Here is a 22550-nt window from a genome sequence, read left to right as displayed (position 1 = left end):
GCATCCCATTGCACATTCAACAACTTATTTATCCATTCTATTGATGGTGGACCTGCAGGTGAATTCCAGTTTGGGGCTGGCTTGGCGTCACCAGGCTTTCCATTGGCCACAGTGGGGAGGGTCAAGAAGGTTAGGTGGTCTGATGGGACTCCCATCTTCCTCATCTCCAGTCTCTTCCTGCTCTCACAGTAGTGGCTGCTGCTTCTGATTCTGCTTCTTTCGTAGTGGCAATGGTCGCAGCAGGTTGTGGAGGGCGATGAATCCCCAGCCTCCAGCTCAACCCCTCCCTTCAACAATGAACCTTCAGTATTTCTAAAATGCACTCTGACTTTGACATTCTGCTCTATTGGCCTGTGTGATCCTCCCAATTCTGTTTAATAAACCCTTTAAAGCCACCCAAATGTCATCTCTCCTTTGATGTTTTCTTCATTTCTCTGGACAGAAGTGCTATTATCTCTGTACTTTTACAGTACTTTTTTCTTACTTCTAGTGAATATTTACACATGTTTATGTCTTTCACCTTTAGATTGGAATTGCTTTGAGATTGGGGATGGCCTTAATTATCCTTCCTAGCACAGTTCACAGTACTTCCTAGGTAAATAAATGAAAATAATCAAATCAGGTATTAGGAATAGCTTTTACTCTAATAATCATGAGTTTTATTTTAGGCATACTAATTTTGGACATATTGAGTTGATATATTGAGGTTGGGTGAAGAGCAGCAACTTAGAAAAGATTTTATGGCCAATGAAGAAGATGTAGGAGTTACCAACAAAGACAGTAATAAACACTGATTGGGTCCCACATTTCTCAGCTATGGTCTAAAGAAAGAATGTTTATAGGAGGTATAGAAAGGGTTGGAAGTTGGAATTTGGGGTATGTGGGAGAAAATCCATAGACATCCTTGTTGGAAAAAATAAAAAATAAAACATAGTTGACTCTTTTGCCTGGGGTTCAAGAAATAGGTGGATTTAGGGCTGCCTGTGTGGCTCAGTGGGTTAAGCCTCTGCCTTTGGCTGGGGTCGTGGTCTCGGGGTCCTGGGATCAAGCCCCTCATCGGGCTTTCTGCTTGGCAGGGAACCTGCTTCTCCCTCTCTCTGCCTGCCTCTCTGTCTACTTGTGATCTCTCTCTCTGTCGAATAAATAAATAAAATCTTAAAAAAAAAGAAATAGATGGATCAAAAGATGTTCATTCGGTTTCCTCTAAGATTAGAAGCTACTTATGCAAAATTTTCATCCCAGGCTCCTGTTCAGCTGCTGCTTCAAACCCTTGTCCATTTTTCATCTTCACCTCTCCTCTTTTCTGTGGTGTGTGTGTGTGTGTGTGTGTGTGTGTGTGTGTGTGTTTCTGCCTATTTTGCAAAAACAAGAGAGAGTGGGAAAGGTGAAAATATCTATTTTTCCCTTTAAAAAAATGATAAACTGGGTGCCTGTGTGACTCAGTGGTTTAAGCCTCTGCCTTTGGTCATGATCTCAGGGTCCTGGGATTGAGCCCCACATCAGGCTCTCTGCTCAATGGGGATCCTGCTTCCCCCTCTCTCTCTGCCTGACTCCCTGCCCACTTGTGATCTCTCTCTCGTTCTGTCAAATAAATAAATAAAATTTATAAAAAAAATTTTTAAATGACAAACTAAAAAAACTGAAAAACTTTTTTTTAATAGAAAAATAACATCTTTGGGGTTCTAATTATTTAGATAGGTTTTTTTTTTTTTTTTTTTAACTTACTCTCCTTTGCTTTCTTAGTGCCTCTAGGAAATAAACACTGGCTTATATAGATTATCTAATTAAAAAGATAAAGTGAGTTCTGTGTTTCCATACAACTACTTAACATTTTAAAAAATTGATAAATGTTTAAAAATTGATAAATTTTAAGTACAAAAATTAAAACTGCATGGAAAAAAACAACAGCAAACACCAAAAGCAAAGGCAAAATGCAAAATGGCAAATGGGGGAAATGTTGTCCCCATATCATACACAAAAGACAAAATTCTTTAATATATAGAGAGCTCTTACAAATCAAGAATAAAACCAACAACCAAGTTAAAAATGGATAAAAACTAGAAGTTTCAGAGAAGAAAATTTAAGGGCTTTTGAATATTTGAAAAGATATTTAATTTCATCCATAATAAGAAAAATACAGTCTAAAACTACATTGAAATACCATTTTTCAACTGTCCAATTGACAAAGATCCAAAAGTAAGTAATGTTCTACATTGTTGAAGGTATGGGGATCCATAAATTGATAATGGGAATATAAATCGATTCAGCCATTATTAGTTCAACCCTCACTTGGTGCCTCTTTATCAGGGATTCTTTCCAGCCCAGTTTTTCTCTGCTTTTGGCAGTTTCCTATTTGATGTGGACCTTAGAAAAACTGAAGTTCAATTGAAAATATTTCTAATGTGTGGGAAAAATGAAGACTGCCTTGTGTATGCCAAAACCAAACCAAACCAAACCAGGGCAGTTTGGCAATATTTAACAAAATTAAATCTGGATATATCCTTTGACCAGCAATTTTGCTTCTAGGAATTTATCCACTAAATTTGTGTATATTAATTAGTACAGGATTGATTATTATAAATCTTTAGTAATAACAAAGATTATGAATTACATATCTATCATTAAGGGACTAGTTTGAAATAATCATGGTAGAGGGGTGCCTGGATGGCTGTCTGTTAAGCATCTGACCATTGATTTTGGCTCAGGTCATGATCTCAGGGTCATGATATGCAGCCCCATGTCACCTCAGTCTCTGAGCTCAACAGGGAGTCTGGTTGAGACTCTCTCTCCCCTTCTTTCTCTGCCCCTCTCCCCTCTGTGCACTTTCCCTCTCAAATAAATAAATAAATCTTTAAAAAAAATCATTCCCAGGGAATTCTCTGAGGCCACAAAAAGAATGAGGAAGATCTTTATGTGCTTATGTAGAAAGAGCTCCAAAATACTTATTTATTATTTTTTTCAACATGGTAAGTGTACTTTTTAATATCTATCACCTATTTTCCCCATCCTCCTTCTGGTAACCATCAATTTATTCTCTATAGTTAAGAGCCTGTTTCCTGGGTGCCTGGGTGACTCTGTGGGTTAAGCTTCTGCCTTTGGCTCAGGTCATGATTCCAGGGTCCTGGGATCGAGCCCCACATCAGGCTCCCTGCTGGGCCGGAAGCCTGCTTCTCCCTCTCCCGCTCCCCCTTGCTTGTGTTCCCTCTCTCTCTGTGTCTCTCTCTGTCAAATAAATAAATAACATCTTTAAAAAAAAAAAAAAAGATTTTGTTTCTTGGCTTGTCTCTCTCTCTTTTTTCCCTTTCCTGATTTGTTTTGTTTCTTAAATTCCACATATGAGTGAAATCATATGGTATTTGTCTTTTTCTGACTTATTTTGCTTAGCATACTCTATAGATCCATCCATCTCATTCCAAATGGTAAGATTTCATTCTTTTTATGGATGAGTAATATTCTATTATATAATATTCCACATCTTCTTTATCCATTCATCTATCACTAGACCTAGGGCTGCTTCCACAGTTTGGCTGTTGTAGATAATTCTGCAATAAACATGTAAGGGTGCATATATCCCTTTAAATTAATGTTTTTGTGTTTGGGGGCTTATTACCCAGTAGTGCAATTCCTGGATCCTGGAACAGTTCTATTTTTAATTTTTAAAAAAAGATTTTTTTCATTTATTTGGCAGAAAGAGATCATAAGTAGACAGAGAGGCAGGCAAAGGATGGGGGAAAGCAGGCTCCCTGCCAGCAGAGAGCCCGATGAGGGGCTCGATCCCAGGACTCTGAGATCATGACCCGAGCTGAAGGCAGAGGCTTTAACCCACTGAGCCACCCAGGCGCCCCTATTTTTAATTTTTTGAGGAACCTCCAAGCTGTCTTCCACAGTGGCTGCACCCAGTTTGCATTCCCACCAACTGTGCATGAGGGTTCCTTTTTCTCCAGATCCCTGTTAATACTTGTTGTTTCTTGAGTTTTTTATTTTAGCCATTCTGCCAGTTGTGAGGTAAACTCTCATTGTGGTTTTGATTTGCATTTTCCTAATAGTGATGTTGAGCATCTTTTCATGTGTCTGTTGGCCATCTGTAAACTCTTTTGTGGAGAAATGTCTGTTCATGTCTTCTGCCCATTTTTAATTAGATAATTTGTTTTTTGGGTGTTGAGTTGCATAAGTTCTTTATGTATTTTAGATACTAACCCTTTATTGGATATGTCATTTGCAAATATCTTCTCCCATTCAGGTGGTTGCCTTTTAGTTTTGTTGATTGTTTCCTTCACTGTGCAGAAACTTTTTATTTTGATGTAGTCCCAATAGTTTGTTTTTGCTTTTGTTTCCTTTGCCTCAGGGGAGATATCTAGAGTGATGTTATTATAGCCGATGTCAGAGAAATTACTGCATGGGTTCTCTTCAAGGACTTTTATGGTTTCAGGTCTCACATTTAGGTCCTTACTGCAGTTTGAGTTTATTTTTGGGTATGGTGAAAGAAAGTGGTCCAGTTTCATTCTTTTACATGTAGCTGACCAGTTTTCCCAATACCATTTGTTGAAATGACTGTCTTTTCCCCATTGTATATTCATTCTTTCTTTATCAAAGATTACTTGACTATATAACTTTGGGTTTACTTCTGGGCTTTCTATTCTATTCTGTTGATCTATGTGACTATTTTTTTATGCCAGTAATATATCATACTATACAGTTTTAATTACTATCACTTTGTAATATAACTTGAACTCTAGAATTCAGTTTTGTTCTTCTTTCAAGATTACCTTTGCTATTTGGGGTCTTTAGTGGGTCCATACAAATTTTAGGATTGTTTGTTCTAGTTCTGTAAAACATAGTAGTTTTGGCATTTTGAAAGGGACTGCATTAAATCTGTAGATTACTTTGGGTAGTATAGACATTTTAACAATATTTGTTCTTCCAACCCATAAGCAGGAAATGTCCTTCTATTTGATTATATCATCTTCAGTTTCTTTCACCAGTATTTTATAGTATAGGTCTTTCAGGTTTTTAACCTTTTTGGTTAAGTTTAGTCCTTGGCATTTTATTATTTTTAGTGCAATTGTAAATGGGCTTGTTTTCTTAATTTCTCTTTCTGCTGCTTCATTCATAGTGTATAGAACAGATTTCTGTACATTGATTTTGTATCCTGTGACCTTACTGAATTCACTTATTAGTTCTAGTAGTTTTCTGGTGAAGTCCTTAGGGTTTTCTATATATATCATATCAACTGCAAATAGTGAAAATTTTACTTCTTCCTTACCAGTTTGGATGCCTTTTATTTCTTTTTGTTGTCTGATTGCTGTGGCTAAGACTTCCAGTGCTATGCTGAATAAAAGTGGTGAGAGTGGACATCCTTGTCTTGTTCCTGACCTTAAGGTATAAGCTCTGTTTTCCCCCATTGTGTATGACATTAGCTGTGGGTGTCATGTAATGATTCTTATAGATAAAGTTGACTTGGACTGTCTCTGATGAGCTTCTCATTCTCATGCTAGCCCTACATTTTCAGTTACTAAATTATTCAAATAGTACAAGTACCTGCTACATAGGAGGATACCACAAAGGTGTTATAGTATCAATAATGGGCAAACCCAGAAAAACATAGTCCCTACCTTCATGTAGCTTAGAATTTAATAGGGAAGACAAACATTAATCACACAAATGATATAGCTCATCAGTGAGTTAATGCTAGGAAGGATAGAAATAAGGTCCTATGAGAGCTTTTAGCAAGGACTGAGGGGATCAGAGAAGCAAAGCTTGAGATCTAAAAGGATAAGGAGATTTTAATTGGCAAAAGTAAAAGATAAGATGGAATTACAGACAGAAGGAGCATAACTGTTTAAAGGTTGGTCACTGTTGCTGGAACACAGCATCTAGGAAAGAACAGGGCAGGATAAGGCTAGAGAGATTGGCAGAGTTATTTACAAAATTGATTTTTATCCTCAGAGTAATATAAAACCATGAAGGACTCTAGCAAAGTATTGACAGATTATATTTGCACTGTAGTGCAGAGAAATGATTGGAGGGTGCCAAAGAGGAGGCAAGAAGAGCAATTAGGTAAGTTGGTGCTGGCTCTTGGCAGGAAACCTCAGGTCCCACCCACAGAGCTGTTTGAATGTCCTTACAGCATGGTGACTGCCTTCTCTTAAAGCAAGTGATCCAAGAGGTCAAGCCAGAAACTGCAATATCTTTTATGACCTTGGAAATTACATGCTGTCATTTGTTTGGTATTTTAGTGATCACACAAGTCAACCTTGTTTCAGTGTGGGGAGTGGATTACACCAGTGGCAGGAATCACTGAAGCCATCTTGGAACATGGCTACCACAGACCAAACTTTGTAGAACTCCATTTCATTTCTGGGTGGTGTACTACTGTGGGAGTGCAAAGGAAACTGAGAAGCAGCACAGAGAAAGGAGGAATACTAGAAAGGTTGTGAGATGAAATCCAGCCCAAGAAAAGGAAATTTCAAGAAATCTACCAAGAGGACATGTTAGAGGAGAACCAAAAAATTTTGTTCAATTAGAGACATAGATTTAATGGCAAAAGCTCTTCCCTCATAATATGATTTAACATTTATTTTGATTCACCACCTCCTCTTATAACCTTTATTGAAGAGATTTTTATCCCATCTTTTCTTTGATAATCCTCCTTTAACAACCCTTATGATTTTCATGATATTCCTCACAAAATTCTACTGATACTTTGAGTGGAATTATGTTACATTTATTATTTGTGAGAAACATTTTTATAAGGATTAGACTTATCTTTAAAACACTTAGCACATTTCTGTTTGTAAATTTTCATTTAAATCACCTAAATAAAGTTGGCAATTTAAAAAGTATTGTCACATATCTGTCATTAATTTGCTTTCTGGGTATTATTTTTGTTGTTGCTACCATGAATGGGATCTCCTCTCTGCCCCCATTACCATTGTAGTGTTCGCAATCTAGAAATGTATTTACTCTATCTCCCATTTTATTTTTTATTTTTTTTATTTTTTTAAGGGTTTTTTTTTTTTTTTAAGATTTTTTATTTATTGGGCGCCTGGGTGGCTCAGTGGGTTAGAGCCTCTGCCTTCTGCTCAGGTCATGATCCCAGGGTCCTGGGATCGAGCCCCGTATCGGGCTCTCTGCTCGGCGGGGAGCCTGCTTCTCTCTCTCTCTCTCTCTCTGCCTGCCTCTCTGCCTACTTGTGATCTCTGTCAAATAAATAAATAAAACTTAAAAAAAAAAAAAAAGATTTTTTATTTATTTATTTGACAGACAGAGATCACAAGTAGGCAGAGAGGCAGGCAGAGAGAGAGAGGAGGAAGCAAGCTCCCTGCTGAGCAGAGAGCCCGATGCGGGGCTCGATCCCAGGACTCTGGGATCATGACCTGAGCCGAAGGCAGAGGCTTTAACCCACTGAGCCACCCAGGCGCCCCTATCTCCCATTTTATGGATAAGGAAAGAGGCCCAGAGAAGATAGGTGACTGGGCTACAGTTATAGAGTGGGAAAGTTGGAGACTGCAGATTTTGAACACCCAAATTTTATTGTGCTCCCCTAATAGTAAAGTTATTGCTTTAAAGTTGCTTACCCAGTCAAACCTTATTAAAATGGATAGTCCTTGAAGTATCACTGTCTTCTTTGTTTTTTTTTTCTATCGTTTTATTAAATTTTTAATTTTAATTCCAGTATGGTTAACATACAGTGTTCTATCAGTTTCAAGTGTATGGTAGTGATTCACAATTCAAAAATTACTCAGTGCTCATTATAATAAGAAGTATAACTTTCTTTCTATCAGATTTCAAAGTAGTACTATACATTTTATAGCATATCTCCACTTTTTAGCATTGTCAATGTGAAATAGAGTGTCATGACTTGAGGAACTGCCTCTCATCTCCATTCAATTCTCCTAAGACCTGATTCCTACCAGACAGGAACTATTTTTTCTTTGAGGTCTAAATAGACCTAACAACCTATTGCACTGAGTAAATATTTAATGAAGATTGAATATTTCCTCTGCGGTGGATCAATTTACTCTTGTTGATTATCTTAGGAAAGCTTTTTTTTTTTTTTTTTTAATGTCAAGTAGTAGGTTAAGATACTTGTTTTCCTGAATATTATTATTATTGCCGATAATAATATATTTATTATTTTCAGTAATTTAACAATGCATGTTTCTTAGTTTTTTTCAGTCATCTGTTTTTCCTGATTTATATGTGAGGTTTGAATTATTGTGTTATCTCAAATACAAATCTGAGATTTGTTGACCTGGTAGCATGCAATAAAGTTATTTGCTGTGAGAGTTGTTCTTTTCTTGAATTTGTGGCACTTGGAACTTTGAAAATGAAAATTATTTCCTAATGAGATGTAAGGATCTTGATGATGCATCTTTTAATGGCAGAAATATAATTTTTGTTGATAAATATCTCCAAAAACAAATAATTTTTAACTGACAAAAAATGTATTTTTCTTGTATTTTAAATTATCAGTATATATATGATTTTATTATTTTAAATTTTTCTTAACTGATATTAGGTTTAAGTGAAATATATTTATATTTGTCTGAGAGTCTCTATATGAAGTTAGTGACATAGCTTGAAAGTTTTCAACTTGTAAAACTGGAATGACTATAGTGGGATCATTTAGTGGGAGTTGTTATGGTGGAATTCAGATGTAATTATCAGAATCAATTAGAAAAACAAACTTCTCATTTAAGTGGTAGGGAGAAAGTACATATGTATTTCATCCTCTTTCTAACTAGGAAGTATGTGAATATAATTTTGAAATAGAAAATCATGCCTAGTGACAAAATATCCTTGATTTTTAAGGAATAACTTCACTGTGTTTCATATTTGATAACTTCTGGGACCTATGTTTCAATTTAAATAACTGTTGACATTGTTTGCTGTTTATTTTACTAGAGGAAAATTGTATGATGACAGTTATAGTACATATCTGATAACAAGTGTAGAACAAATCAGTTAAGTCATAGTGGTCTGATAACTGTTTTTAAGGTCTTTTTGACCCAGGAGTGTGTGACCTGTGAAATCTCTACTTTTTGGATTTGTTAAGATATTTTACAATGCAAGGATTTAAATTTAGATGAACTTCACTGCAGGATGTTGGCTGACATAGCCCAAAACATTAAGAGTATCAAGGTATAATTTGGAAAAAGTTTAACAACTTCTGATAACAACATACCTGAGAAGAGAGAACATAAAGTTAGAAAGTTTCTTTTCTTCCCCAACTTATAATAAAGAGAACCTGAAATTTAACCTGGTATTTTCAAAGCTCTGATTACTCAGCAGCATTCCATTTTGTGAAAGCATTGCCAAGAAAATGTATCCAAATCTTGAGTTACAGACTATTCTTGCATCTGATTGGAAGGGGCATAGGAGTTGTTTATAAGGTTGCAGATCCAAAGCTGCACAAATGAAGGTTGAGACTTGGGGGAGGGTTTGACTCAGGGAGGGGAAGCTTAGTAGACGTTACAGCTCTGTCCAGGGGCCAAATGGGAGATAAATCACCTCTGGCCACCTCTCTTATTATTGAAATGGTTCAGCCCTGGGGTTTAACTGAAGGACTTACAGGGTTTTGAAGTGCAAATAAGATGGTGAAGGGTAAACCCTTTTAGGGTTTCATTTTGATGGATTTTTTTCCTGTGTGGATTTCTGGCACTGACAGTGATCTGGAAGGGGCCCTTAAAAAAAAGAAAAGTTTTGTTTTGTTTTTGATCAATCAGGCAATAAGAACTTTCCACAGGGGTGTACTTTTCCTGCATGCATATCGATCCTATTGTGTTTGAAAGTAGGTCATTTAATTGGGCTTTTTTTTTTTTTTTTTTTGAGCCTTCTGCAATGGAACTGTCATTTCAAGGTCATGTCTCTCTTTTTGGTATTAATGCCAAAGTTAGAGAGTGTTTAATGATGTGGTACTTTTGGATCAGTAGTTTTGGGGGGATTACTTAGGGTGAGGGTATGTTAAAAAAAAAACAAAACACCAGAATTACCTGGTTAAACATCAAGTCCATATCAGAACAAGTCCTTTATATATTGATAAGCAGTCTATAATTAATCTTTTTTCCATTGAGTTATAGAAGTTGTACATATTTATTGTATATGCAATCTGTTTTGTCAGCATTAAAGTAAAACCCAGAACATTCTGAGATTCTGAAATATTTGTACAACTACGCTGAAGCTTTTGGGGAAATAAGGGATACATTAAAAAAATGTTTAAGAAACAGATACATTGATTTATCAAGTTGAACATGTTTTTAACCCCACAAATAATTCAAACACAGGAGATGAAATAAAATATCTCTTAAATTTTATGTATTTTTAGTAAAATGGGAATGAGAGGAGAGTCATTAATGATTTCAAAGAAAAATTATTGTAACTAAAGTCTTTTTGTGCAAAAATTTTAATGGAAAATTCAAATATTTGTATTAAAGAAATGCCATGTATGTGCTTATGATTCTTTTTAGAAATATGGTTGACAGGACTTTTCTTGAACATTTCCCTCTTTGTTTTAGATTTAACATAAATATTTGAATCATTTACCCTGTTTCAAAATGGTAATGTATTTAACTGCAGCAGAGATAGCCCTCTGTGTTGCTTGATACCTATTATAAAAAACAGTTGTTAATCTCTGTAATTGACATTGATCCCACAATGTTCGGAAGTGACCTCCAAGTCAGTTTTTGTTTTTTCTATTCTTCAAAAATTTCCCTTCACTCTATTTTTCTATATTTAGAATTAAGTTAAAATTAAATGTTAGAATTTGCATTTACCTATTGCTGCATGAAGATTTTAAATAAGATGCTTAAAAAAACAAAAACCCAAACCCTAGCTGGCATCAGGCAGAGTCCCTGTATCTACCAGCCTCCCTGTCATTAGTTTGTTGCTGGGAGATGTTAATATGACCCTTCCTTTGTTAGAAAAGAGATCTGTAGTCCTTCCCAGAATCCTCTTGTTAACTGTCTTTTTTACTCAAGTTGGAAGTTGTCTGATGAATGAATGGTGAGCCATTTTTATGAGCTACACATATTGTTAACATTGTGTCACACGTTGCTTTTTAATTTCTAATGTGTTTTTAATTTGCAAAGCACGCCTATGCCTTTCACAGCAGTAGAACTGAGTCAGCATTTTTGAGTCCAGATACTGCTTTATTCAAACAAGACAGATCAGATTCACGAATGCTCTCTCTCATAAGCCTTCGCTTTACTGAAACACACACGTGAACAAATTTCACTTTGACTATTGCTGTATAAAAGAAGATACTTGAGAAAGGCTTTTTTTTTCCCCAAGAACTTCTCTTGCCTCTTGGCAAGTGAATTGCCCCAATATAAAAGCGTTGGGAGGGAAAAGTGAGCTGCCTAGTGAAAAGGCAATCCACAAATAATCACTCTTTTCTGCCTTTGATTGTGTCAGATTTTTTTGTGTGTGTGGCAATTGTTTTCTTTTTCGCTTAGAAGAGGTTTATGGTCCAATGTCTGTCAAGTCAGCCCCTGTCTTAAGGTTGCAGTTGTATTTCTCTCTGGAGTTCCTAGAGGTGATGTTATCTTTTGTTCACTCAGCAGTGTGGTGGTTCCTGAGAGCATCTGTCACTTTAGGCATTACAAGATGGATGGGTCTCCAGTGAACTGCTGGTTGAAGCAAATGGTAAAAATAAGAAAAGACAAGGGGTTTCAGGGTCTGCAAAGAGGACAGACAACAAGGAAATACTGTTAGAAATTAAGAGTAAGCTGAGCAATAGAGAAAGAGCAGAGATGGATCATATGTCATTTCATAAACATCTTGGAAACGAGAGTCTTTTGGTGGCTACCGTGATCTGAGGGGGACATCTGCATCATGGTAAATAATTCTGTGCTTTGCATTTGCAAAATGTATTTGGACATTAAAAAAAAAAAGTCTGGGAAAAGTGTTGAGAAATTACAATGATATACATTGTTTTATATGACAATTTTGCTGTTTGAGAATTAGTAGTCTTTTAAAATGTAACGATTTAAAAATTTTTCTAGTCTTTAAAATTTGCCTTTGTATTTTCATTTTTCTTTCCTTCTTTTCTTTTTGTAAGCATTTGAGCAACTGTAGACATTCAAATGTTGGAAAAGTATTAACCATAGAGCCAACATCCTTACTGTTTTAAGTTTTTTTGACATTTTTGCAGGGGGATTTTGAAAAATCTGTGCTCATGCCTTAGGGAGACTGGGGGCATCCTTTAAGTTATTTTAAGTAAACTTCCAGTTAATTTAGTGGGCTCTTTGATGAAATAAAGAAATATAATTGTTATTGATCTGTCAGAACAAGGTGGAAATTTTGTATTCTATTTAGAAATTCATTTTGTTGGCAAAAGTAAAAATTTGTAAATTTGGACTGATGCAGAACTGGGCCGTGTAAGAGAAGAAACAGGAAGGAGCTTGGGCAGAGAGTAGGAAAGGGGAAAGGGAGGTGGGAGGATGTGGTTGAAAAAAAAAATGATTTTGTCAAACTTTTTGGCATTCGTCTATGAAAAAGACCATAGGTTGAAAGGTAAAGAAATTAAGACGATTAGAAGGTTTAAGTTATACAAATGGTAGAGTCTCTTCCTTCTCTATGGGTGTAAATAATAGATGAAAGAGTAAGAGTGACAACAAAGGATCAGGTCGTTTAAGAGAATGTGTGCAGCCTGAATAGGGGTCTGTGGCCCAGGGCCAAAGGTCTTAGCTTTGAGTGTAATTAGAAGAAAATACAAAAATGTCATTACTAGCAGGTGAAGTGTGTAGCACGTGGCCAAAAATTAGCAATTTTAGACTCTGAAGCTATTGGAATTGGATTACTGACCTTTTTTAAAAATCATTAAGGTCCTCGTGGAGCCATAGAGTTTCATTGGCAGTAATGCAGTTTGACCTTGTTGACCATATGGGGTAATCTTGGGTTTAGATATTGGCAGCAAGACTCCTGACTTACAAAACGATGTCCGTTTGTGTGTGTGTGGGTGGGAAATACATGATTTTGGAAAATCTGGGTCTTGCTTTTTTAACTGTTCTTTTGCCTGAAGACATTCTTCTGACAGTAAGAGAGGTAAGATAAAGATTTTTATTTCAAAATCTAAAAATGGTCCTTTCCTGTCTTTCCTCTCTCTAAGTTGGCATAAAAGGACAATAAAAGTGAAAACTATTTCTTTAGAAAACAAAAGTTAATGTTACTTTAAATATTTTTAGTACTGTAAATATGCATATTGAAATGAGTATATTCTTAGGAAAGTCCCCTTTTGGTTTCCTTTTAGTTACAGTAACAAAGGAATAAAAACACTTCTTAGTTACATATAAAAATCAGTGACAAATAGTTCTTACTTCACTTGATGTTTTATGACTATATTTCCTATTTTTCAACCCAATAGTTTATATTCACCATAATCTATTTAAAGGAGGGAATAATATGCACACTGTAATTTTCAACCACTTATATGCAATTATAATTATTTAGTTTAATTACTCCTAGAACTACACTACTCAAAAGGCTAGAAAACAGTAACTCTTTTTTTCTTCATGCAGTCTTTCTTTCTCGGAGAGTATTAAAGCATTTGTTTCAAAAAGTCGAAAAATTCTTTTAAGTAATGTTAGTTATGTCTTACATTTTTGATAGTTCTTTGAGGAGATAAATTTTGGCCAAAGCATCAGAGATTATAAATTCAAACTGCTTAGAATAAGAAAATTACCTTTCATTATTTTCATTCCTAAATATAAAAATAGTCAGCGGGGCTGTTAGCATATGATAACACTTATTAAACGATAGACGTGACAGATTTATTCAACTTACATTTAGTAGGATAAGAGCAGGGGGAAAATCTTAAGAAAAATAAATTATTTTTGAGTATATATAATTAGGAGTGATTATTTTGGGAATATTTAAGAAGGAGGAATACCTGTAATTGTCAGTTACAATGTATATGGAGTTACGTGACTTTGATGATTCATGTCTAATTGTAACTTTTATAGAATTATAGATATTTAAATTATTTTTTTCTGGAATATGATGCATTCGGAAACTAATTCATGTGTTTACATATGTAATTTTATTTTTTATGTTTTTGCAGGTGCACAAAAGCTTTAAACAAGTGAAATCTAGACAACAGGCTCCCTGAAGTGTTGACAGCCCAACTTAATCATGACCGTGATTCAAAAATGTTAATAAATAAACCAAGGTATTTACAGTTATAATACCCACCCACCCCCAATTTTTCAAGATCATTTGTTTTAGGAAGTTATAGTTAGAATTTAAATACAGCTACTATATTTGGTTCCTAAACTGATTAAGCAGATATTTCTATGAGCTCTTCTTCTTTTCCTCCCCTCTGCTTTCCTCTCCCCTCCCCCATCTTTCCACCAGAAAGGGGGGGGGAACCTTATTCAGCATTAAGTTTTTGCTTATTCAGTATTGCTGAATAATTTTTTGGGGGGGGGGCAACAGCCTTTGTATTATATTTCCTGTACACTTAAGTCAAGACAATAAGAATTTAGGTTTTGATTCCCCATTGTTGACTGTGGTTTTTATCTTTCAAATTGTTTAATAAGAGAGAAATCTAGATTATTGGCCTCTGCAAAAAACAACACACACACACACAAAACCCAAACCATATTTAGTATCTGTATAAAAATATTAATAAAAAATATTAATCATGTAACACTACCTTGAGGTGTGTATTTTAAAAGATTTATGAAAGTTTTTTTTTTTTTTCTATTTTTGGGAGGCTTTTAGTTTAGAAAATACTGCTTCCCCCCACCCCCCCCGACATCAAAGAAAATTTAAAATTTGCTTAGAATTAAGGATTGGGGACTGCTCTTTTAAGGAATTCTTGTTCTGTCTGGCATAGCTCGGGACTGCATGTCTCCTTTTGGAGGTTACAACTCGTTTGAGTAGTGTGGCATTTCCATGAGAAGCCAAAGATCTTTTTTCCCCCTGAATTCTTTTGAGGCCAAACAGAACAAGAGGGTCATTACCACTTCGGCGTGGTCCCTGTTTGTGCCTTGGTGATCATGCAGACCCTGGAACCTAGTGTTGGCTTAACATTTGGGCCTGGAACATCTGGAAAATGATCAGAGAGGGAGTTGAGGAGACAGAAGAGCGGAGAACGGTTGCGTTTTGTTACACCAGGTGCTAGGAGTTAGCAACATCCCCTGTTTGATATGGGAGGCAAATTCTGTGGCCCAGGAGTTAGGCTTCAACAATTGAAGAGGTCAAAGGACAGCTGAGTGGGGTCAGTGAGACACCATGGGGTGTATTTTGTTACTTAGTAAAAGGAGCAGCCTCCTAAAACCTTAAAGGATTCTCTTGAAAATCTGTGTTGTGAAAAGGTTTTATGAGTCTCATGGCAAAAACTCCTGATTTATCTAAGGAATGCTTGCTTTTGTCTAATGGAAGGATAATCCTTACCAAATGTTGGCAACGACTATAAGAGTCAATATAGGTCTGAAAGAACAGTGAGGGTTTGAAGTGTACTTTGCTTTCCAAAATGTTTATCATTTTAATGTTTGTCTCTCAGTGAAGAATCTTGCACTGTTGAATTACCACCCTTTTCTTTCCTCAGAGCCAAAAGTGGGGGGTGGGGAAAAGACTGGTAAGGAGCGAGCCTGCATTAATTTAAAGATTATTCTAACAAGCTTTTGACTGACCCACAAACGGGATATTACAAACCTTTAAAAACACCAAAGCTTGTTAACTCTGCAAAGTTACCTTAGAATTTATTTTCATGTATAAAGGGAATAAATGGCACATGAAATATAATGTTTCTAGATTACAGAGAAGTTTTAAAAATTTATTTGTATTTCACAGAAGTGGGTATCAGTTGATGAATAACCATAAACACATTCTCCCTAAATGTGTTTCTTGTACATTTTATAGTAGGAAGAAGAAAATCAATGCCAGGGTCAAGAATAGAGAATAAGAAAAGCAAGTATAATAAAGAATTTCTCTCTTTGAAGGGAAATGGAAAAGGGGGTGGGGGACAGGATCTGTCTGTTGTGGGAGCTGTCTTTACCAGAGTCCATGACCTCAAGGTACCACTTCCATGATTACGGATAGTATTGGCCACCTGGCAGATAGGTAGTAAAAGGGGACTGTTAGAGGAATTTGGCAGTATTTTGATGTTCCAGTTTATTCCCTCCATACCTGTATAAATACATAGAGAACATATATTACTATATATACAGTAGGGGGAAAAGACGAAATGATGACTAGTATATAATAGGCTTTGTTAAGCATTTTCTTACTAATTTGTAAATTTATATTATTTGTGAATTACACTTATGTGTGATTTTTTTCAAGCTCTTAATAATCACTCATTTTAAAGCAACATATACATAAATGTAAGACTCAGCATGCATGCCGTGTGTTCAGTGTCCATGTTCTCAAGGTTAAAGTGCCTTTCAACAACTAATTTAGAAACCTAAGTGTAGTGACTGATAATTGCCTAGAGAAAACCCACAGCTGTTTAAGTAGCATTGAAACTGTGGCAAAACTGACAAATACAATTAGCAATGTTAATAAGATAAGAAGATGGAAAGACAGAGGCAGATGAGAGTGGATGATGAAGGTAGCAGGAAGAGAAAATCCATGTAAGAACGCGGTATTCACAGTTGCTTTGGATTTCCAGCACTCTTTCCTCTAAGCAACGTCCCTTTACTTCTTTCTGAATTACCAGCAGAATATGTATTTTGCAAGTTAAAAAATTCAGATATATTTTTTCAGCCCCTAAGTCTCTTCTAATTTTGAAAGAACATAGCTGGTTGGTAGTGGTCATGTCTAAGGGAAACAGTCAGATTTTGCTGATTCTAAGGCACAATTTTATCTTTGGTGCTTTTTAAAAGGCGAATTTAAATGTACTTCTATTTTACCGTAATTATTATGAGTGGGAATTTCTTTACCCCACTTTGCACCCTTATAATTCTTATCGGTCATCTAAATACATTACATAGGAGACCATAGCAAGCCCAGTTTCTGGATCCAGGGACCCAATATTGCCAGAACAAAACAAAAAAACAAAAAGCCTGCAGAAGCCTTCAATGTATGATTACTAATTATATTTATCTGGTTAATGTTTATAACTCACTTTTCCGGTCAACTTCTTGGGAAAACTAAGTGGGGATTGGAAATAAGAGAAATTAGGTGAATGTTGTATGAAAAAGATTTCATCATCTGTGTCCTTTCCATTATACTTTTTAAAGCATCCTGTGAAATTTGGAAAATTATTATGGTTATCTTTTGAAATTCTACTCTGCATTTGGAAAATTGGTTTTTTGCCTCTGGTGTTTTATGCAGATTTGAATAATTGCTGTGATAAATCCCCACAAGTTTGTTCTCTGAAACTGGAGAAACTGAACTCTGAGTGTGGCAGTCTTGACGGATGCGGTAAACCACACTTTGGAAGCATTTCTGGTTATTTAATGTTTTCTGTTCTGGATTATTGACTCTTCTCCCCGTTGAAAAATTGGTCTCTAGTGACATGGTCGAGGTCACACGTTGCCTATTATTGTTTTGCTTCTTTGATCTTACACAGGGATTGCCTCTGGTAATTATACTAGTTCCAGAGAGTCCTGATGAGATGTGTTTATTTTACAGAAGAATTTCTGGTATTTCAAGGAGGAAAGTAAAGATTTCCAGTAGTAACATGTACCTCTTTGTTGCAAAGAAAAAATAGTATTGTACTTTATCTTTTAATTATGACACTCTTTAATAATTATTATGAAAGTAGTTGGCGTAGTTCAGTAATTATTTCCATAACAATTTAAGACTTATTGCATATCCGTAAGTATATTCATAGAAACAATTAATTTTAGAATAAACTTAGTAGGGCTGGGTTTTTATTTCAGTACCTAAAATACTTCTGGCTTCAGAAATTGTCAAAAAAGATTCAATGAGATTTAAATGTACAGAACTATTAAAAGAGGTTGGACATTTTGTCTTAAATCTATTTTCATTTTCTAAAGATTTTCAGCAAAAAGGATGAATAAAAATGAAACTTTTGTTTTGAATGCATGGTTAGCTTTGTGCTTTTTTGGAATGTGCATGGTAAGAGATATCTCTTTAAATTCATTTAATGTATAATTAGAAAAGACACACAAAAAGCTCAATGTATTCATTATTTTTCTTTTATGCATTCTAGTTTTAAGCAAAATATTTCCCCTCACAGTCTAATGAGGGAGTGACGCTAGAATCAAGTAAATAGACTCAGGTGCAACAAATGTCAATTTCAAAGAACAAATGAAATGCAAAAAGAGCACAAAAGAGAGAGAATTGTGAACATATTCTTGCTTTTTAAAAATACATGCTTGTGGGTGCCTGGGTGGCTCAGTCAGTTTATCATCTGCCTTCGGTTCAGGACATGATCCCAGGGTTCTGGGATCAAGTCTCATATCAGGCTCCTTGCTCAGCAGGGAGCCTCCTTCTCCCTCTGCCTCATCCTGTCACTCCCCCTGCTTGTGTGCTCACTCTCATTCTCTCTCTCTCTCTGTCAAATAAATAAATAACATTGAATATATATATTATATGTATATACACTTGCTTTTTAAATTTTGGATTATAGACTGTGGGAACTTGCCAGAACCATGTTTGATTTCCATTATCACTCTCATCAGTGAATTTTTTTAAAAAGATTTTATTTATTTAATTGAGAGAGAGAGAGCACAAGCAGGAGCAGGGGAGCGACAGGCAAAGTGAGAAGCAGGCTCCCCGCTGAGCAGGAAGCCCAATGTGGGGCTTGATCCCAGGACTCTGGGATCTTGACCTAAGCCAAAGGCAGATGCTTTGATTGATTGAGCCACACAGGTGCCCCAGTGAATTTTTTTAATAGAGGAAAGATGTGTGAGCAGTAACACTATGTAACAAGTAATTTTCTTTGTTTTTCTTGTTTCAAGTTTATATTAAATTCTAGTTAGTTAACATATAGTGTAATATTGGTTTTAGGAGTAGAATTTAGTGATTCATTGCTATAAGTAATTTTCTTATACAAAGAATCTGATAACTATGAGGGACAATAATGATTTGTATATGTGACTGTAAAATTTCTTAATAAAAAAAATCATATATAGTACCAAATAGCAGCTTTTGGAACTTGTACATTGATGGCCATTTGTTCCTAGAACAATGCCCCAGAATCTATTGTAATGCCTAATACATGCAAGGGAAAAAGTACATCTTACTTTCCTTAGTATCTTTAATGTGGCACAATGCTTAAAAAAACAAAATAAAAACTATTACTACTTTTTTTTTTTTTAAGATTTTATTTATTTATTTTGAGAGAGAAAGAGAGAGATTGAGCGTTCGCACACATGAGAGTCAGGGCAGGGACGGAGGGAGAGAGAGACTCTAAAGCAGATGCCACCTTGCATGTGGAGCCCAAAGTAGGGCTCCATCGCAGAACCATGAGATCATGACCTGAACCAAAATCAAGTGTCAGACATTTAACCGACTGAGCCACCCAAGCGGCCCTATTACTACTCTTTTTTTCACATTTATTCTGTGCCAGGCACTATTAAAAAATGTTGTATATGCATTAAATCTTATGTATTCTTATAAAAATCTATGATATTGGTTGTATTACCCTATTTTACAGATGAGAGACTGAGTAACTTACCTAATATCATATGGGTCGTAGGTATAGGATTTGAATTAAAGTCATCTGACTCTATAGCCTCTGTGCTTACCCACTTCAACTGTAGGATTTCTATAAATGCTGCTTGGCGGGATAGATAACGTAAAGTTTGGAGAGTAAGTAACAATATCTATAGAGTAAAGGGTGACAGAAAATTGAAAATGACATGAGGTTGTCTTTTTTAGTATTATGTCTGGCACACAGACAATAAATTGGGCCTTAACAACAAAACCCTCAAACCAAAACCAACTATATACACACACCACAAATAGAATGTATCATCTTCATGCTCACCCTGTTTCTATGTCAAATAGCATGTCTTAGTGGGGGAAAAAAACATGGACTTTTTAGTCTAAACTTAAATCCTAGTTCCGAATTTATTTTTTTAAGGATTTTATTTATTTATTTGAGAGAGATAGAGAACGCACAAGCAGAGGGAGTATCAGGCAGAGAGAGAGGGAGAGGAAGAAGCAGGCTTTCCACATCAGGCAGGGAGCTTGATGCAGGACTCAATTCCAAGACCCTGGGATCATGACCTGAGCTGAAGGCAGACGCTTAATCCACTGAGTCACTTAGGTTGTCCCCTTAATTCCAAATTTACAAACCAGATAGCCCTGGCTTGTTGCAGAAACTAGATCAATTGCTCTCTCTACCTGTCCCTATTCTAAGCTTGCTTGTTTCTTTACTTGTTTCTCCATCTTATAAATGGAAGTTAGCTGTGGGGATGTGGCTATATTCAAATCAGCAGAAATACTTCCTACACAGTGTGTGTGCTTCCTATTGTCTCTAATGGGGAGGCTCATTGGTGTCTCATTGCTTTACTATTATTGATGCTAAATTGTAGCTAGAGATTCAGGAGGTGTCAGCCTGATCCCTGTATTATAAATCTCCCCCACCTATTATCCTTACCTAAATGAATTTTGCATTAAGCGTTGCAAACTGGTAATTTTCTAATTCTGTCATTCTTTTCCCATTTATTAGCTGAAAATCTTCATTAAAAATGTTAAAACTCTAAATAACCAAGACTGTTTGGTTCCTCTGAAGTACAGGAAGAGCAGAATAAGTATTTCCCTCTTCCCTCTCCTTTTAGCAGCATTCAAGTAGATGCTTTGGGTTTTTTTGTTTTGTTTTGTTTTGTTTGTTTGTTTTGGTTTTGGTTTGTTTTCCAAGTTCTCTCTTTTTTTTCCTTGAGTAGCAAAATTAATTTGTGAGTTTTCGTATTTTAGATATGCCTCACTGCATTGCATTTTTTCTTTTATTTCGTCTTTGGCCTATGGGAACATTTCATATTGACTCTTGTCTTTTGACATGATCCATTACCTCTTGATAGCTTCTTTGCTCTCTGTTCAAGTGTATTTCCTGCTCCAGACCTGGAACTGGCAGTAAATTTCAAGGAGCTTTGATTCTTTTTAGTGGGGAATGGCAGTAGAAAACCACAATCAGGGTACTAGGAAGTGCTTATTGTTATTGAATTGTCATTGCCTCTCAGACTTTTCAGTAGACAGTGCTTGGAAATACAAATCTGAAATATTTTTTAAATGAATTATTACTTTAAAAATATATATCTCTGTGTATCTTCTCCATAGCCAATCTTGCTGTTAAAACTAGACTAACCCTGAAGTAGTACCTGAGATTTTATTTTAGCATGTACACGATTTTTTTTCATCGGTATTTTCCTTATTCTTTCTTGTCAGTAACTGATCCTTTTTTCCCTATATATTTTCATGTTTATCTTCTCCAGATGGTTGGTATTAAAAGTCAACTTTTAGGGGTGCCCGTGTGGCTCAGGAGGCTGGGCGTCTGACTCTTGATTTTGACTTAGGTCATAATGTCAGAGTTGTGAGAGCAAGCCCTGTGTCGGGCTCTGCACTGGGCATGTAGCCTGCTTGGGATTTTCTCTCTCCCTCTCCCTCTGCTCCTCCTTACTCCCTCTTCCTCTCTAAGTAGATAAATAAGTAAAAGTCAACTTTTTTTTTTTTTAAGATTTTATTTCTTTATTTGACAGAGATCACAAGTAGGCAGAGAGGCAGGCAGAGAGAGAGAGAGGGAAGCAGGCTCGCTGCTGAGCAGAGAGCCTGATGTGGGGCTCGATCCCAGGACCCTGGGATCATGACCTGAGCCGAAGGCAGAGGCTTTAACCCACTGAGCCACTCAGGCATCCCCAACTTTTTTTTTTTTTTAATTCCACTTATTTATTTGACACACAGAGAGAGAAACAGTGAGAGAGGGAATACAAGCAAAGGGAGTGGGAGAGGGAGAATCAGGCTTCCCACTGAGCAGGGAGCCCAACGCAGGGCTCGATCCCAGGATCCTGGGATCATGACCTGAGCTGAAGGCAGATGAGCCACCCAGGTGCCCAAAAAGTCAATGTTTACAAATAGCCCAAGTGTAGCACCTTGAAAATATTTATTCTTGGTCAAAAGAGGAACTTGTTGAAGGAGATGGTTGGGCCAATACATGTATATCATAACTGGGGGAAAATAGTTTAGAGTAATTATGGTAGAAGATAGTAGTAGAAACTCCAAATCTTGATGAGAGGTTCTCAATCTAAGCACTGGAATGAATTGTGTTCTCCCTGGAATCTGGAAGCACCAGGAAAGTGTGGAGGGATGTTCATCTGGCAAATCTAGTTGTTAAGTAATAAGCCCATGTTTCACACTGCTTGTTCAAGGATAGTCAGGTTGGGATTAGCTCACTCATTATATGATATTTTCCTTTGCTGTAATACTGTTTACTACCTTAAAAATTGGAAAATAGAAAAAAAAAAAAAGAGATAGTTTATTTATTTATTTATTTATTTGAGAAGGCTCTGTGGTTAATGAGGAACATAAATTCAGGTCCCTGAAATCAAGAGTCATGTTCTACCAACTGAGCCAGCCAGGTGCGCTGAATAAAAGATAGTTTAAAAACAATACAACATTAATAGGTAAACATT

The 22550-nt window shown here is 36.0% G+C and overlaps 1 protein-coding gene across 6 annotated transcripts in view; it reads left to right on the top strand.

The window, feature by feature from the left end:
* Nucleotides 1-22550, top strand: part of GREB1L (GREB1 like retinoic acid receptor coactivator) — a 269159-nt gene that overhangs the window by 110013 nt on the left and 136596 nt on the right. For 5 of the 6 annotated variants that reach the window (XM_032859791.1, XM_032859794.1, XM_032859789.1 and 2 more), the window contains one exon: nt 14063-14170. The gene's annotated coding sequence lies outside the window, so the exon portion shown is untranslated. Of the gene's footprint in view, nt 1-6039; nt 6058-14062; nt 14171-22550 lie in introns of those variants that run through there. The other variant, XM_032859792.1, reaches the window with a different exon arrangement.

This window comes from Lontra canadensis, unplaced genomic scaffold, assembly GCF_010015895.1.
Source record: "Lontra canadensis isolate GAN:19392208 unplaced genomic scaffold, GSC_riverotter_1.0 scaffold17, whole genome shotgun sequence".
NCBI lineage: Eukaryota > Metazoa > Chordata > Mammalia > Carnivora > Mustelidae > Lontra > Lontra canadensis.
Note: the sequence above shows the minus strand (reverse complement) of the source record. Positions and strands in the feature narration are given on the sequence as shown.